The 18,782-nt window shown below is 39.8% G+C and overlaps 1 long non-coding RNA gene across 1 annotated transcript; it reads right to left on the bottom strand.

Moving 5' to 3' along the window:
- Window positions 1-10,309: 10,309 nt before the first annotated feature.
- LOC308563924 lies at window positions 10,310-15,958 on the bottom strand. The gene is made up of 3 exons (XR_013999864.1): window positions 15,840-15,958; window positions 13,043-13,168; window positions 10,310-11,341 (listed from the first exon to the last, which is right to left on the bottom strand). It is a non-coding gene; the product is annotated as an uncharacterized lncRNA (long non-coding RNA).
- Window positions 15,959-18,782: the final 2,824 nt, after the last annotated feature.

The following is an 18,782-nucleotide window of genomic DNA, read 5'->3' as shown; positions in this document are numbered from 1 at the left end:
TTCTGGGTCCTCTTGTTGCTCTGTTTCTAACCATTGAACTGACAGCCACAGATTTAGTCCTTGAAACTTTCTCTACCTTCAACCTCTCCAGTGATGATCTCAGCCAGTCTTTATGAAGCCATCTACGTGCTGATGACTCTTGCGAGTGCATCTCCAGCCCAGAACTCTCCCCTGAAATCCAGACTCTTCTCAAAGAAAGGCTTAATTGACATCTCCATTTGGGTATCTAATAGGCATATCACATTTAACATTCCCCAAACTAAACTCCTGATAGCGGCCCTCACCCAACCCAACAGTCTCCTCCATCTCGGTAAATGGCAACTTCATCATCTAGTTGCTTAATGTAAAATCCATCAACCATTTCTTTCTTTCATAATGCCCCACATTCAGTCATCCAACAAATCCCATTGGATTAATATTCACATTGTATCCAGAACTCAAACACTTCTCACTACCTCCTCTGCTGGTTGAACTGAAGCCATCATCATCTTCTTCTTGGATTATTGCAAATAGCCCCTTAACTGGTTTCCTTGTTTCTATTATTGCCTCTTGTGCAAACTATTCTCTACACCAGTGGTCCTCACAATATGGTCCTAGACCAGCAGCATCAGCATCACCTAGGGACTTGCTAGAAATGCAAATTCTCCTGCACCACACAAGACCTACTGGATCAGAAACTCTGGGGATGGGCCCAAGAACAAGCTCTTTAGGTGATCGTGGTGCATACTCAAATGTGAGACCCACTACTCTACAGGAGTGGTTAGCCAGAATGATCCTTTTAAAATGTAAATTAGATCACTGTCACCTCTCCCTTCAAAACCCTCCTGTGGCTTTCCAGCTCCTTAGAGAAGGAGTCTGAAATCTCATGGTGGCCTGCAGGGCCCACCATAACCCCTTCCCATTCCCAACATGTCTGTAACCATTTGTCTATTCTCTCCTCACCCCGTGTGCCTGAGCCACTCTGCCTCTTCACTTTGCCTCAGGGCCTTCGTATCTGCTGTTTCCTCTGCCTGTAATATCCTTCCCTCTCCCTCCTCCCACATAACCACAAGGTTCCCTTGTTCCTCTCCTTTTGGTCTCTGTTTAAATATTGGCTTATCAGAAGGGTGTTCCCCTGCTACCATCTTTAAAATAACAACTCCCACTCCCTGTGCTCTTCTCCCCCTAACTCCACATTATTTTTCTGCACAGCGCCCGTCACCATCTGGCATGGGCTATCCTGTGCTGGTTTATTTGTTTAATGGTCATTGTTCCTCTCGAGATATATGCTCTAGGAGGCAGGGATCTGTACCCGTAGTGTTTAGTGCTGTGCCCCCAGAGCCCAGAACAACGCTAGCATATGATAGGGCACTCATAAATATTTGTTGAATAAGTGAGTAACCAATAAATTATGGCCAAAGCATTCCTTTGGGCAGATGATGCATTTATTCCAATGATACTGCTGCTGCTCAAAAAATATCTTTTTGAGCAAGGGAAACCAGTTAGGGGGCTATCTGCAATAATTCTGGAGAAAGATGATGATGACTTCGATTTGAACAGGTGATAGCAGAGGAGGTGGTCAGAAGCAGTTGGCTTCTGGATACAAGTTGAATATAGATCCAATGGGTCAAGGTCCATTTACAAGTCACATATGGATACAAGTCTCAGTATTTAAGAGAGACTGCTTCTTTAAGTAAAAAATACAGTTTCTCAGCTTTATCACACACATTATTTACTAGTCCCAGAATCATATGACATTTGACTATTGCAGAAATCAAATTTCCCCTTGAAAAGTGAAACACAGAATCACTGAAGACATTCAGAGGCTCTGAATGCAATTCCCTATATGATGAAAGGATAATTCTGATTTCTATTGAGCACATTTTTATATTTGTGTGATTTAATCCTCACAGCAATACTCTGAGGTCCTTGTTATTAACCTCATTTTTCAGATGAAGAAAATGAGGCTCAGAGAGGTGAGCTAATTTCCTCCCAGCTCCCAGCTGCAGAGCGGGACAATTTAAATGCAGGCCAGTTCGCACATTTCTTTGATGAGTAAGAGCAACATTTTGGGAATAAGCGTGCAGGCTCCCTAGAAGAGAACACTCATTTTGGGCATTTCAGTATGTCTTATTTTTATCTCTCTCAATTTCATACTCATCTCCTAAGCACAATTTCCCGGGAGGGTCGGAGCCCTGCAGCAAATACAAGATGTCACCAGGATGGATGTCGCCTGGACATTGAGGCCAGTTCTGTTTTCCTGCTGCTCAGTCTGGGAAAGGAGCCTCCTTTCAATGACCAAGGCCGCGGGTCAGGTGGTGCAGTTCCTCCAGACACTGTTTCCAGTGTCCCCAGAGAAACCGTTGCTATTGCCACGGGGATTCGATGCTCTCCAGAGCTATGTAGCCAGCATTGTCTCAGGACAAGGAACTATTGTTCCCGTAGAAATAGAGGGTGTTTCTCACTGGGGATTTGGGCTTGAAAAAGGATTCACATTTCAACAATGCCTTCTTTTGTAAAAATGGGTGATTTTTTTTTCAGGCTTATGGGATTTTTTTTTTTTTTCCCCAGACTCAGATCATAGCTCCTAACAACTGTTTCTCCTACAATGGTTCTTAGGAATGTTAGGTATGTGCTCATGGGTGTTAGGCACTCGTGAAATAAACATCTCATCCCATGTTAACATGAAGGCCCTGTGCTCTCTGGAGCAGACTCTGGGATGGCCCTGGCAGGCGGGGGGGGGGGGGGGGGGGGGGGGGGGGGGGGGGCGGGGGCGGGAGGGTGGGAAGAGATGGACTCATAGGTGGGAACTGGCACTCCTGGAGAGCGGCATGTAATGCAGCAGACACTTTAGATATGTTATCCTAATTAATCCTCACAAGCACCTGAGCAGATATTATGCAAGTTTCACAAATGAGGAACATAATTAGGTAACTGGAGCAAAAGCACACAGCTGGGGAGAGTGGAACCTGGGATGGGTTCCCAGATCTCACTCCAAACCTGTCTCTTTCCATTTCCTGTCCCATGGTCCCTTGCTGACCTTTCTAAAGGTCGGGTTTCTCAAATGAGCCACCTGTCGAGAGAGTGCAGGAGACGGTGCCTGTGAATGCCTCTACCACAGGGCATGTCACGTAACAGGTAAATAAGTCCTCATTTAACACTGTGGATAGCTTATTGGAAACTGCGACTCTAAGGAAATGACGTTGACACTGGTAAAGGAAACCGATTTTAGCGTAGGCTAATTGATGTAAACAGGAGTTAAGTTCCTAAGACTTATTTCTGGTCACAAAACATCATCAAACTTCTAAATAAAGACCCCAATTGCTTCTAATATTAAACACTGAAATAAATATAAGGTATACAGGCATTTAAGAAAGATTAATAAAAACAAGGAAGAAAATGAACTTCCAATGCACGGATTCCAGTGCCCGGTCTTGCACGGCCCGAGCCTCCGCTGGCAGCTGGCAGCCCAGGGCGCCAGGTGGAACCCCGCCGGCAGGGCGCCCTCCGGCACGCCCGCTCCCGCGCTTGCCCAGGCCGGCCGCGGGGCACCGCACTGGCCCTCACGCACGCATCCTGGGCACGTGGGAGCCCCTGGAGAAACCCACGCAGACATGAGGAGAACATGCAGACCACACGGATAGTGGCCCTGACAGGGGACTGATTTTTAAAATACCATAAATGTTATAATGAAACGTCGTGAACCGAGGACCTGCTCTATTCAATCAAAATAAAAATTTCTCCCGTCGTCCTTCTGCATCATCTGCTCTTATCTTCCTAATTTCTCTTCCTCTTTTTCTTCTCTCTCCTGTTCTCTCAACTCCTGCTTTTTTCCTTCTCATATCCTTTTCTCTGTAGAAAAGCAAAATAGAAAGACCCCATTCCCAATGGCAACATAAGACTTTTAAAAATCCCCTAGCAATAAACAACGAGAACAATGCAAGGCCCATGTGAAGAAAACTGTAAAATGTTATTGACGATATAAAAAAAGACCCGAATAGATGGAAAACTATACATGTTTCTGGATGAAAGGCTGGATATTCTAAAGATATCAACTTTCCAAATTAATCCATAAATTCAGTGCAATCGTAATAAAAAATCCTTACAGGAGACTTATCAAACCTGATAAGCTAATTTTGAATTCATGCGGAAGAGAAAACGCACAAGAGCAAACAATAACATTAAAAAATTAAAAACAGAACAATGAGGGGGGACCTGATATTTCAGTCATCAAATATACTAAGTTTACGTTAAACAATGTTGTATTGCTTCAGAGTAAATGGAACCAAAAAGCCAGGTCACAAACAAAGGGACATTTAGACTATAAAAAGGGGGCATTTCAAAACAGAGTAAAAAGAACAGACTATTAAAAAATGATATTGAGAGTGTTGGAAATCCTGAAAAAAATATTCAGATGCCAGTAACATACCATACATACAAAATCCAAATGGAGTAAATTCTAAACACTAATTTTAAAAAATACCCATATCAGAAAGAAACTAGAGTAAAATATAGTACATCAGTTTTCATAATTTTGGAGGGGGTGGTGAAGGCCCTCTTAAGAAAGACAAATTCAAGGAGCCATTAATAAAAAGATCCTATTTTTTAAAAATGTAAAGCTCTGTATGCCAAAAGACACCAAAATAAATGATCCTAATGAAAATGCATGAAACAAAGTATAATATACAAAATCTATTCATTGTTCCTAAAATTATTTAAAAGATATAAAATGCAAAACTGGGTAAAAGAAATGAAGAGATAAGTCACACACACACAAAAAGATTGATTGATAAAATTTAAAGAGGTGTTTAATCTTAAAAATGATAAAGGAGCCCAGCCGGTGTTGCTCAGTGGTTGAACATCAATCTGAGAGGTTGCAGATGCAATTCCCGGGCAGGGCACATGCCCTGGTTGTGGGCTCGACCCCTAGTAAGGGACATGCAGGAGGCAGCAGATCCATGTTTTTCTCTCATTGATGTTTCTATCTCTCTCCCTTCCTCTTTCTGAAATCAATGAAAACATTTTTAAAAAATTATTAAAGAGTCTCTTACTGTTTCAGAAAGGGTGTAATAACTAAAAGCGTCTTCCATTCTCCAGAAGGTTCAGCTGTGAATGAGGCGATGAGTTTCTATGCCAAGTTGGAAACGTATAGCTGTGAGGGCATCCTGAGAATTTCCACTGGGGTGAGAAATGATTCGAGCTGCTGAATAGAGATCACTCTCCCAGTTTTGAGCCTTAGAAAGACACTTCTGTGTCAGGTTTTCTGGCTTGCCTGAATGCCAGTGATTCACTTATTATGTGATTAAGTGACGGGCTTATGTTTCCAGAGCTAATGATTCAAAAGCTTTCTGTGGTATTAAACTGAGACACATGAAAAAAACAAAAGGCAATTTAGAAGCAATCAAAGCATTCAAAAATTAAGATTTGATTTCTGCATTTGCTAAACTCTTCATCAAGGAAATCAGTAAATTTTTAAAAGCCATGAGTGTGATACACAGAGAAGTAAAAAAAGCAATCAGTTTTTATTTTTTTAAATGTATCTTTATTGATGTCAGAGAGAGGAAAGCAGAGGGAGAGAGAGAGACAGAAACATCATTGATGAGAGAGTCATTGATCGGCTGCCTCTTGCACGCCCCCAACTGGGGATCGAGCCCGCAACCCGGGCATGTGCCCTGACCGGGAATCGAACCCCAATCGCCTGCATCCTAGGTTGACGCTCAACCGCTGAGCCACGCCCGGCCAGACGTAATCAGTTTGTAAGTGTACATGTTTCCTGAAGGCTTAGGATATTTAGAACTGAGCCATTTTTTACTCGTCTTATGTTGCATTTATTTAGGCATAGGCCTTTGAACACTCTGAGTAATACGTCTCTTTCAGTTTTGATGGATGAATGGGCATTGTGGGGGAGGAAGAACCCTTCCCTTCTAGGTTCTTTTGGCTGGTCTAATAATCAAATAGACATGAAATAGATTAACAGGAGAAAATGAACAAATTTAATTACATACATATATTTGGGAACACCACACACTTGAGAGGTTCAGAGGCAGAAAGATAAAATGAACTATACAGGACATTCTGAGCTAAGGATGAGGTAAGGAGGCGCCTTGGGGCTTCAGGGGAGAGGGAGGTCATTCGCAGGATGGTGAGAAGAGCATGTGTTCGGTAACTACAAGGTTGTCCTGCCCTATGCAGAGGTCATACAAAGTTATTTCTGGTGATAATTTTCATAATGGGCAAGGCCCCTAGTTTAAATTCTTTATGGGAGAGGTAAAAGTTTCTCATGAGCCCAAGGGGTCTCAGTTGTATTCAGCTCAAAATAATTCATGTGCCAAAGCGGCACGACTTGGGGAGGCCTGTTCCGAACCCCTTCGGTGTATAAGTGCTTGATGCCAGAACAACCCTTATAAGCACTGAAGGATGAAAGCCACACTGAAGTATTTTTGCAAGTACTTCCAGCAAATTGTGTTGGCCAGGCTTCTCTTATTTGGGTGCTGGTGTATAAGATGTTAGGCAATTCTTTAAGTCTCATTCAGCCAGAGGGACCTGAAGGTTTGTAAGCATAGCATCCTACTCAGCCTCTAGGAACCTACCAAATGACACAAAACAGGGTTAGAAATTATCTTTCCATCTTGCAACCCTTTGGCTTCTTTAATTAGCACTTTCAATTTGCTCAGGGCCAAATTCAATACCCTTTAGATTATGAAGTAGGGGATTTTACCTTTCAGACAAACATCCCCATTTCCCCACCCACCCCAATCCATTAGTCATTCATGTCTTCCATTTCCTTAGTATGGCCCAAACATGACTTTTTCAGTTTCTCTAATTCATCAAAATTTTTCTTGCTGAGAGCCTTTGCCCTATTTTTACTTCTATCTGAAACACTGCGATATCCCCTCTCCCTGTTCCAGCTGTCTCATTCTTTAGGTTTCAGCTGGAAAACCAACCCCTTTGAAGAGGTCTTCCTCACTACTCCCTTAAGTATGTCCCCCTACTTCTTTCCAGTTAATTACATTACTTAAAAAAAAAAAATCATGTAACTTTTTATTTATTTATTTATTTAAGGACAATCATAATTATAATTTTATATGTAAAAAACATTTATTTTCTTTTATGATTTCTAACTTTTCCAACAGGACTGTAAATGTTGAGAGTAGAGATTATATATAACATAATCACTGTTGCATTAGTAACCTTAAGGTACACACAAACAATATCATTTCCAAGACAAAAAGTGATACATAGTCGAACACATAATAAGAGAAGAAAATTACTAATCAATATCCCTCATGAATATAGATGGAAAATAATTAACAAAGTATTAGTAAGTGGGTCTCAGCAACATAGAAAAGCAATTATATACATCATGACCAAGTGTAGTTTATCCCAGAAATAAAAAATTAGTTTAGCATCCAAAAATCAATTAATGTAATGCATATATTAATAGAGTGATGAACAAAAACCATATTACCACCTCAATAGATGCAGAAAAAGCACTTGAACAAATTCAATAGCTATTTATACAAAATTTTGCAACACATTACCTCAACCTGGCAAAAGCATCTCTGAAAAACCTACAACATTATACTTAGTGGTGAAAGGCTGATTTTCTCCCCACTAATATCAGGAAAAGACAAGGCTGTTCATTCTCATTACTTCTGTTCAAGCTTATGCTGGACATCCTAGCCAATGTAATCAGGAGCATAGATTGGAAAGGAAGGAGTAAAATTGTCTTTATTAGCATATGACATGATCTTGTCTATAGACCCTAAGAAATGTACAACCAAGACCTACCAGAACTAATAATCTAGGTTAGCAAGGTCAGAGTAGATAAGAGCAATATATAAAAATCAACTTTATTTCTATAAGCTAACAATGAACAATCCAAAATGAAATCAAATAAAAATTTAAAATAATTAGGAATATATAGAGTGTCCCCCCAAAATGTACACATACATTTTTTGATAGCTCAGATGTTTCTTTCTTTTCAGATTTAACACATCAGAATTAATAATTATTCAAAGTGGACTTTTGGGGGGACACCCTGTATTTAAAGAAGCAATACAGGACATGTAGAGTGAAAACTATGAAGAATTGTTGAGAGAAATTACAGAAGACTTAAATACATAGAGACGTCTTTCAAATTCATGATTTAGAAAGGCTTACTATTATTAAGTTGGCAATTTCCTCCAAGTCAACCTATTGATTCAATGCAGTCCTTACCAAAATCCCTGCAGGAGTTTTAGAAGATATTAATAAGCAGATCTTAAAATTTATATAGAGAAATGGAAAGGGCTTAGAACCAAGGAGTGGGGAGGGATTAGTTTGTATGGGGTAGACCATTTGATTCTGTTATGACTAAGAGTACTATATTCTCAAATAGGACAGTTCAGTGGTTTACTTAGGCTTGTTTTAATTCCCGCTGGTGCTACTATTTATGATAGTATGGTCTTTAAACCAGAGAAAACTGCATTGTGTGAAGTTATAAATACCGAAAGAAGAGAAAACCCTTTCCTAAAGCATAAAATGAGAAATGATAAGACAAATTGAATAATATAAAAGAAAGTAAGATGTCTGTCTTGCATCTAGATGTTTCAACAGGGAAATTGATGATCAATACTAAAAAACATCTGAGTCTGATGTAGGCACTACTACATCATGCGATATCTCTTGGTCATTGAATAAGGCATGGGACATACTGGACAGAGAGCCACATCAAGGAAGTTCCTGAGCTTTCTCATATCTTCGCATAAGGCTGTGACTTTGAAGTCATCAAAGAGATAGAAACTGAAGGGGGCAAGACCAGAGTGCAAAGAACTGGAATTCAAGGGAAGCTGAAGAACATTCAGGAGGGTGAATAAATAGCCATTAAGACGTACTACTTTTATAGCCTTATGCCACAGGAAGAGATGTCATTTGTCCATATCAAACCTGGAGAACCTCAGAAGCTCATCATCAAAGGAGGCAGCTCTCCTTAGAAATGAATCTTCTTTGGAACTGAATGGCCTCCAGTACTTCAAACATCCATGATAGAAAGAAAACCTCTTTCAGGGTTTACCTAAATTGCAAACATTGAAATATCCCTTGCACGTTTTTTGCCGTATCAGTATACTCCTTGGTATGACTTTTTAATTGATTCAGTTTTTCAAACTTTAATACATTTATTTAAAATGGAAAATGTATGTAACTGCCACAAATCAAAATTCAGGGAAGTTGCTTTTAAAGAGAAGGCAACCATTAAAATAAATATAAATTAAATCTAAATCTAAATCATGTTTATTCAGGCCTTGGTTAAGAATTGTAGGTTGAGGAAGGTTCTGGGGAGAAGCTGAAGATATAAAACCACAAGACTGAGCCTTTCATCTTGCCTATTGAAAGAGTTGAAAGAAAATAAAAAGGGTCAATATCTATGCACCATGTGGAGTCATCTCTTACACCACTGGTTCTATTACCTAGTATGTGTAAAGGTTAGATAAGTTGCTTTCAGTATTTTGAACAAGCTCTATTGAACAATTTTTAAAAAATCTTTACTGATTTTTTAAACTTTTATTTAGAGGGGATATTCTTCCCTTGCTCACGGGTTAAAATTCAAGCAGCTTCCATAATTTTGCTAGTCATTCTCAGGTAGTAAAAATCCAAAGATCACCTGGCCAGCGTGGCTCAGCGGTTGAGCATTGACCTAGGATCCAGGAGATCAAGGTTCAATTCCAGGTCAGGGCACATGCCTGGGTTGCAGGCTCAATCCCCAGTAGGGGGCATGCAAGTGGCAGCTGATCAATGACTCTCTCATCATTGATGTTTCTCTCTCTCCCTCTCCCTTCCTCTGTCTGAAAACAATACAATTTTTTTTTTTTAAATCCAAAGATCATATTAAGTGACAAACGCATTCTCACTTTTAAAATTATGTCTTCTCTCGGCTACCAGAACCTGCTCTAGCCAAGGTGTGAGAGTCTTATAATGTGGGTTGTTTTTTTAAAGCAAAATCTACTTTCTTGTCTCTCCCATGTCTAGGTCCTACCTCTGCTCTCTGGAGACATTCTAAGTAAGTCCCACGCTTTTCCTCTCCAACAGTTTCTCCTATAATTGAACACAGCAATTTTGGCTTCTTTCATTCTTTATTTCTTAAGGCCTAATTGCCTCTTCTCTGAATGGTTTCTCACCATAAAATTTTCTTATTACTCAAATAATGCCTTTTTAGCTATTTTTTTTTTTTAATCTAGGATCAAATAAAGGATCTTACATTGCATTTGGTTTTCATGACTCTTTAGTCTCCTTTAATCTAGAATAGTCCCTCCAACCTTGTGTGAACTGCATTACATTGCTCAAGTTAAAGTTCTAATTTAGCCATCCTGACCAGCCTCAACCTGACAAGCCACAGCCCACAACCTCCTCCAGATAGACCGGCAAAGACAACTTAGAGGAAGAGCAATACCTCCTTTCCTTTGAAAGCTCTTTTAGCAGCTGCAATAGGCAGTTGGCTCCTGTGGTAGGACAGACCACACCCCAGGCCCGTTTCTTACGAACACCTGCCAGGCTAGATCTTCCCCATCTTGGAGTCACATAATTCCACTTTTGAGATTGCCTACAAGATCTTCCTGGTAGATTCTTTCCTGTTGGTTTGGATCACTCATGGAAATAGTGGAGATTGTTTTGAAGGTTGAGTTTCCTTTTCATTCATACCAGCTGTCACTCTGATTTGTGACATGCCCACATGTAATGAGCACATCTTGGAAGCAGGAGAGGAGAGCTAGGCACAGGAGTTACTCGGGCACGACCAGCACAGGGCAGACTGACTGAATATTGAGACAAATGCAGAGTCTCAGGTTGGCAAGTAAAGAATGGAGACCTAGGGTCCCAACAATCTTTGTATAATTCCAGGTAAAGGGGCAGCAAAAAATGGGAGGAATCCAGAAGATTCCAAGATGCTACCGATGTCTTCAAAAGTGAGCAGTGAACCTGGAAGGGAGTCCAGTGTGGGAGGCTCAGCATCTGGGAAGCAGGCGGACAGCAGAATGGAAACCTGCGCCTGGGCAAACAAGGGCCTTACCCCCAAGCCAAGGTTCAGGGGCAGATTTCCCAGCAAGGGAGCTTCATAAAGCAAAGCAAGGCTGCACTGCAGAATTTATTTCAGTAGGGGGCTGGAACCAGCTTTTATAATGGAGACAGAAACAGTATGTGAAAAAGGGTTATACCCAGGGGGCGATGGTCCGGGTCAACAGTAAGCACTATATCCTGAGTCCAACATTCAAAAGACCATATCCAAAACCAATAGTGGTTTCAGTTAGTATGAGTGAATTTGTCTTCATTTGATCTTCCTCAATTAAGTCAGCCTAATCCTCACTTTACCTTTGGGCTCAGAACCTAGCTGAAAGACAAAACAAACAAAAATCTCAAAATCCCCTCAAATCCATTCATTAATATAACCTTTGCCTTACCAGACATCATCAGTTCATTGCATTTTCAGTTGGAGTAAAAATTAATAATATACTTGGTAGTCCAGGGGATTTCTTATGCTCAGCTCTCTCTGGGCAATTCTTCCATTTAAATTGGCTCCTGAGTTTCTGGGGATTATCCTGGTACTTCCTATAACACTCTTTCACTGCCATCCCCTGAAGCCTGCAGATTCCTCCTGGTGACCATAAATGCTCTAGTCTCATTTCCAGTGCTATGTATCCTGCGGGCTCTAGGAGTCAGGAGAGGCTAAGCTATGCCGCAGCAACAAATGATCCCCAAGTCACAATGGCTTGTAACACAGACTTAGTTCTCAGTACGCTTCACGTTCATTATAAGTCAGTCGAGCTCTGCTCAAATTGCTCTTACCCTGGGACTCAGGATGATGGAACAGCCTCTGTCTGGAACACTGCCAGTCTCGCAATTGAGAAAAAGGAGAAATAGCACACCGTGCCCTGGGTCTAAACAGCAACTGTCTGGAAATGACACATGCCACTTCTGCTTACACTTCCTTGGCCAGAGGAAATCTTCGGACTGGCTGACATCAGTGTATAGGGAAGTGCAATCCTTCTCTAGGATGCAAGTATTCACGAAGGCTAACAGTTGACCATATCTGCTGTTGTCAGGATGCAGGCTGCTCGGGTGCCTGTGAAGATGGATCTGCTTCTCTCTCAGGCCACAGTGTGCGCCGCGGCACAGGGACAAGCTTCCGGGCCCTTGGCTGGGACTGAGTTTCTGTCTGACGCACTGACTCCTACTTCCTCCACGGGCCAGCCTCCAGCATTTTCCTTCTTCTCAGCCCACCGCAGAACCATCCATCATGGATTTGGGGTCTGCCTCAGAACGAGGCTGAGGGCAGGACTGACAACCTGAGTCGCCTCTGTTTTCACTCCCAGCAGCTGGGCCAGAGGCTTCCCTGAGGCTCCTTTTTGGTCTTTGCAGCTTCTTCCTGAAAATCTCTTTTTGTGTCATTTTATTATTACTAGATTGTTCGTCCTCACTAACCATTTCATCACACATTTCCAGCAGATTCCATTCATCCTGTGTTTCTTTCTGGAGTGACTTTTGATTTTCTTTAGCACTTCTTTAAATCCCAGTTCATTCTAGCATTTGACCTCCCTGACACTATTGTCACAGTGACTCTTTTCAATTTAATTCTATTACGCAAATTTCCCCCCAGCCTCTCCAGGCTATGAGTACAAATGAGATCATGTTTACAGTAATAACTCAAGTTTCTTTGACTCATCTTGCCCACTTGCTCATGTAAGATCTCCTGACCTCACCGAAGCTCTCTCTTGTTACTTCTGGGTGTGCCAGGAATGAGGGCTGGGGTCAGGAATCCTTTCACATTCTTCTGTGTAGGCCCCCAACCCACAAATGTCCTCTCTTGGTGGACCCAACTTTGCACTTAGTTGGGTCAGTGCAAGACATAAAAATTAACTTGAGATAACTTAATCAAAATGGAGAGTTTATGATAAGACTATTAGGCCATCTCTGAGACTATGTGAATACAGCTGGCTCTTAAGAAAGTTCTAGTAGATTAAAAAAAGGAAACCTTTAAGAATTTTCCATCTTCTTTACCTGTTCGTTTCTTGATGTCTGTTTGTCAGCTTACCTTTGCCGACTGGATCTTTCTGCCCTTGAGCCCACACTGGGGAGACTCCCTAGTTCTCCTTGCACCCCAAATCCTATTTCTGTCTGAGAGGATCCCATTTGCTCAGTTGTGATCAGGAGTCCAGGCCTGAATTTTAAGAGTAAGAGAAAGAGAAACAGAGAGCAAGAGGGAAATGGCTTATTAAATTAGAAGCTCTATGCTTGAAATAACAGTGAATATCATCCTAGTGTTCAAAAAGTATTGACATATTATCTTGGAAATGTTCTTATAAAAATAACAGATAAAAATAGTAGGATATTAAATTATATTGTTCAATATGATCAACTATGCAACTTAAATTCAAAAGCATGTAGAGTATTAGATGTAACTTCTGGTTAAACATTATACACTGAAAGCAAGGATTTCCCTGTTCCCTCCTGAAAATAGAGTAAAATGACAAAAAAAGAGTCATTAAAAACAACAACAACAACAACAACAAAGAGAATAAATATAAGAGGTCAAAGAAAATGTTATTAGAAATACCAGGGCATGAGAGATGTCATTTAAATTTTAGATCCTTGAAAGTAGACATAAGTGACAACTGACTTGGAAAATGAGAGAAAGCTAAAGAAATAAGGGGGAAACCGAGAAGAAAGCCATTTCATGCCTTCACACCCCTGAGAGGCTCAAGAATTGGTGAAATTGATTATCTTTGATAGTGGAGGAGTAGAATTGCTACAAAGTCTATTTTAAAAACATTTAGAAGCTCTAGGTCTCCTATTGCTCTCACACAGCCAGAAGACAATCCCTGGCAAAATACTGAAGATTGACAAGAGAGTTAAACCAGAGGGCATCAAGGTATTCAGATAAATTATTGGATGGTGAGTAATATTAAAAAGAGGAATATCAAGTGACAATCCCATTATCTCCCACTCACCTACAAGGACACAACTTGCCAGATTCTAGACATTTTTATATTACAGGCCGGATTCTCCTTTATTCTAGCTTAAGAAAAAAATATCTACAGATATTGACAATTGTGGATTTCTTCACAAAATAGCCACACTGTCTTCTAGGACAGTCCCCACACCACCTGCACAGAGAGCCTTCCAATCAGGTTTCGAGGCCCTCACTCATTAACATGTTTGGAAAGCCAAGGATCACCAGCCATTTGGAGACAACCCTTAACAGCAAGCATAGAGACCAGACAGATGGAAATAAAAAGAAACCCCAAGAAAAATAGTTAATGCCAAAATCAGAAGAAAACTTAAAATCATTTGCATCTTCAAAGATACAGGAGAAGTTATTGCATCCAAAAGAGGGTCAGGTTGCTATACTGAAATTAGAAATATAATAGGTAATATATAAAAATCAATAGAATGGCTGGAGAACAAATTGGGATATATTTTCTAGAAATTAAAACAGAAAAATAATGAGGTAGAATATTGGAGAGAAAAGATTTAAGAAAATGAGAGGATCAGACAAGAGATTCTACATCTACTAGACATTCTAGAAAGAGAGAACAGAGAAAGTAAAGAGGAAATTATTAAAGAATTCTACAAGAAGAATTTCCATAAATGAAGAATGAAAATTCAGAGTGGAAGGGCCTATTGACTGCTGCACATAATGGGTGAAAAATATGTTCCACACCAAGATATATCATCACAAAGTTTAATAAAGAAATGAATAGATATTCTTGCTTTAATGAAACAAGTTCAGGTTACACTTTTCTCAGAGAATCTGAGTGAAGGAGTCGGCGATAGTAACATAGGAAATGAAGCAAACAGAAAATCGAGGCCAAGATTAACAGCACTAATACAAAAAGACACACAATGAAGAAAATGTAATCAGAGTTAACTGCACGGCTCAGTGATGAATGTTACTTGTACAGTCACAATAATATACATACTGAATATACATATTGCAATGTAATATAACTCCAACGGGATTATCGTAGGAGGAGAAGTGTGTATTTGAGAGGCAAGGAGTTGGGAGGAAACAAGAATATAAACATCCATCTTCCATAGGAGAAAATCAACAGATAATACCTAACTTTAAAAAAATAAAATAAAAGGAGAAGACAAATAAATAGCCAAAGTAATTCAGAGTGATTGCCCCTGGGGAACAAAAGTTGAGGTAGAGTGGGGGGGAGGAGATGGCTGTTTTAATAAGCATTGTATAGTATCTTGTTTTAAAAGTATTAAGATAAACAAAAAATAAAATTCTGGATAAATTCAGTGGGTATTTCTGAATGATATAAGATATGGATAATTTTCACTTCCTTCTTTCTAATTTTCTCTATTTTGAAATTTTTCTATAATTAACACTTAGGCATTTTTAAGAGGAAAAATAACATGCTTCAACCTTTTAAACAACTGTATTTTACTGAACTAGAAAAAGTATATCTTTGAACTGTTCATTAAACTAAATAACTTGCATTATTAATAATGGGGCATAGCAACATGCTAATGAATATATAGGAACATTATATATATATTCCTACTTTCATATATATGTGTGTATATATATATATACACACACACACACACACACACATGGTGACAACTTCTTTTTTTAAAGCCCGACACAACATAAATATGTAAATAAACTATTCACATGTAGCCAAGAACACACCTAGCTTGGACCTATGTAAAAATTTCCGAAAGCTCTTTCATCTTTCAAAACACCATTAAAATTAAGCAAATTCAAAGGGAAAATAAATCGAACCCAATCAGATTTGCGATCACCCATATTTACCTCCACTGTCCTTTATCAATGCATAAACTCACATTTTTACTTAGTCATATCCTGTGTATACCTGTGTAAAGTGTTCTTGGTTCTTCCCTAAGAAACCGCATTGCTAGGCGTGGGATTGAAGTGAAGAGGCCTTAGGAGGGGAAGGTGGCAAAAATGGTCTGGTCCCTTGAGGCTCCCATTTCCTCATCTGTAAAATAAATGCAATAATTCCTCTCTTAAATGAGCAAAAGAAATTATATACTTAAATCACCTGCCACAGTGCCCCAATTATAGTAAGCACATAGTAAATCTTTTTCCTTCTGTTATCACACCCTAATATTTCTAAGAGCACCTAGAATAATGCTTTGTATATGAGAGATGGCAAGTAGCTATCTGCAGTAAAAAAAGTCATACTTCCAAAGTGAATTTCATCTCTTAGCGTTCTTTCCTTCAGGCTAAGAAATCTTAGATTTTTATAAAGGATTTTATAAAGAACTTAATATTTTTGAATATATTCTTCTCTGGGTTTCCTCCAAGTTCTCCACTGTGGCAGACACCCCTGGCTGCCTGTTTGACAGTCATGTGCCCAGGATGCCTCCTAGTAGAAAGAGTCTGGTTTCCACCACAGGCTGAAGTTCCCCGCATCCACTGCTGCTAGAAGATGGAGGTTATTTTTCTGTCCTGTATAACAAATTCAGAGACAGGCCATCCAGGGCTGGTGCAGTGGTTCAGAGAAGTCATCGACCACCAAGATATTCTGACTTTGTGCTTTGCCATCCCGAGCGCTTGATTTTCATTCTCAATATGCCTCATGTTCCAAAATGCTTTCTGGAATTCCGACAGTAACGTTACATTCCAGGTGATAAATCGGGTGTGGGGGGGTAACAAGGTGCCCCTAGTCAGCTGCCCTTCTTTGAAATATCTGTCCCAGAAACCTCACCCATCAGCTTCTGCATATGCTCTCAGGCTAAGGGCTGGTCATTGGAGTGGGAATACAAGCGGTGTGTGCAATGTCAGCTTCACTTAGTTAAAAGAGAATCTGGTTATTTTTTCCCTATTATGAACTGTAATATGGGCATGCCTGCAACCCAACCTTACCTTTGTCTCTTTTCCTTCTGATGTTCCTGCTTTTCCAGGCCAAGTTGTACAGATCTGAAAAGGTCGCAGCATTTCACACTCAGGGGGAGTACGGTGTGCATATTAAAAGACACTGCCTTGCCAGAGGGTTAAAAAGACCCAATTAAAGACAAAACAGAACAGAGGGCTCAAATGAAAAGAAGGGCAAAGTTATGTTAGGTAAAGATTAATAGAAATAAGGCATATGACAGTATTTAGTGAAACATACCAGAATTAAAAGTAAAGAATTAAATTAACCTAAGAAGAGTTTATTGAGAAAAGGTAGAACCTTCCAAGAAGATAAAAGTTATAAATTAAGCCCCAAGTAACTTTGGACCAAAATACATAAAGGAAATAACTGCTAGTAATGCTAAGAGAAAATGAAAAATGCTTGACAATAGTGGCAAAATATAACATAACTCTATCATAACTCAAATAGTCAAAACTTAAATTAGAATACAAAGTTTTGCAGATATGAATATTCAGTTAGTAGAATGATTTAATAGATATATTGTTAAGTGTGTCCCAATGAACATAAAATCGCATTTTTTTCTAGTAGCTATGAAAAATATGTAACACTAGACCAAACATTAGGCCACAGATAAAAATCTCAATAAATTCTAGAGATATATATTAGGTTACATTCTTTAATCAAATTTCTGAAAATTAATAATCAAAGGTAGCTATATGTGTGTGTTTAAGTCACACATACAACTGAAATTAAGAACATTTTCTAAGTGAATCTTGGATTAGAGATTTTAAAAAGCTAAAATTACAAATTGGAAATAAGTGATTTTAAGAGGTCTGTATACTTTTAATAGGATGTGTCCAAAGACACAGAAATACAGAGTTCAGTGTGTAGGATATTATTAGAGCTCAATCCCTGTGGGAGATGGTAGACAGCAGGCCCAGGCAGAGAGAGAAGCTCATCAGCAGTGTCCTCTGTGGGACCTGTAATGTTGGGCCTTTGTACCCCTGCCTCCATCGGCCACTGGATATGGGGCACCCTGGCAATGGGGTGCCCTTGACTGAGGCAGCCCTCTGTAGCTGAGGGAAACCCTGAAGGACGGAGAGCTGCAGCAGGTCCTTCTTTGAAAGGGGATCTGGGCAGTGTATCTCCATACCCACCACAACTTGATAAAAAACCCCAGCAACTTAGAATTCTCTCTAGTAAAGTTAGGTATGGTGATTACTAACATCTGTTTCTTGACTCTCTGTTCTGAACTACTCATTTCTTTTTGTGTGACACCTTCCCCTTTTGATTACTATCATTTTATAATAAACCTTGATATCTGATAGAGCAGGGGCTGCAGGAGACCATTAAGAAACTATTGCAGCAGGCCTGGGAGAGTTAATGGGGGAGACAGTGTAGTGGATGCTGTGGTGTCTCACCCAGATCCCCCTTTCAAGACTGAGGAATTTATTACCCATGATGTTGGGAATGTTGGTATCTGATGACTCTCAATTGAATCCTCTCTAGGAATTGCCCTTTGTCAAAGAGAGCTGGCCATGCTCAGTGTAACACCACTCTCCAGGGACAGCTTACTTCCAATGACAGTCAACCCTGACGTCTAAATTCTACTTCCCTTCCATCCAAGCTCCAGAACTCCTGAGGCCTTTGTTGAGGAAAATCCCTGAAGGCCGGAAGAGAATCAAGGTGGAAGGAAAATTGGTTTTCTACATGTAAATAACACTGGATCCCTGCCTTACACCATCCATGAATGTGAATGCTAGATGGACTAAAGATATAAATGAAATTTCAAAAACTTTTAGGAAAAAAACCACCCTTATGATATCCAGATCAGAAGAGATTTCTAAATAAGACACAGAAACAAAAATTTAAAGGAAAAGATGGAAAACTTGACTACATTAAACTTTAAAACATCTTAAAGGTAAAGGAAACTATAAA

The sequence above is a fragment of the Miniopterus schreibersii genome (assembly GCF_964146895.1).
Source record: "Miniopterus schreibersii genome assembly, chromosome: 11".
In the NCBI taxonomy this organism is placed as follows: domain Eukaryota; kingdom Metazoa; phylum Chordata; class Mammalia; order Chiroptera; family Miniopteridae; genus Miniopterus; species Miniopterus schreibersii.
The sequence above is the reverse complement of the archived record's forward strand: the minus strand, read 5'-3'. Positions and strand labels throughout refer to the sequence as shown.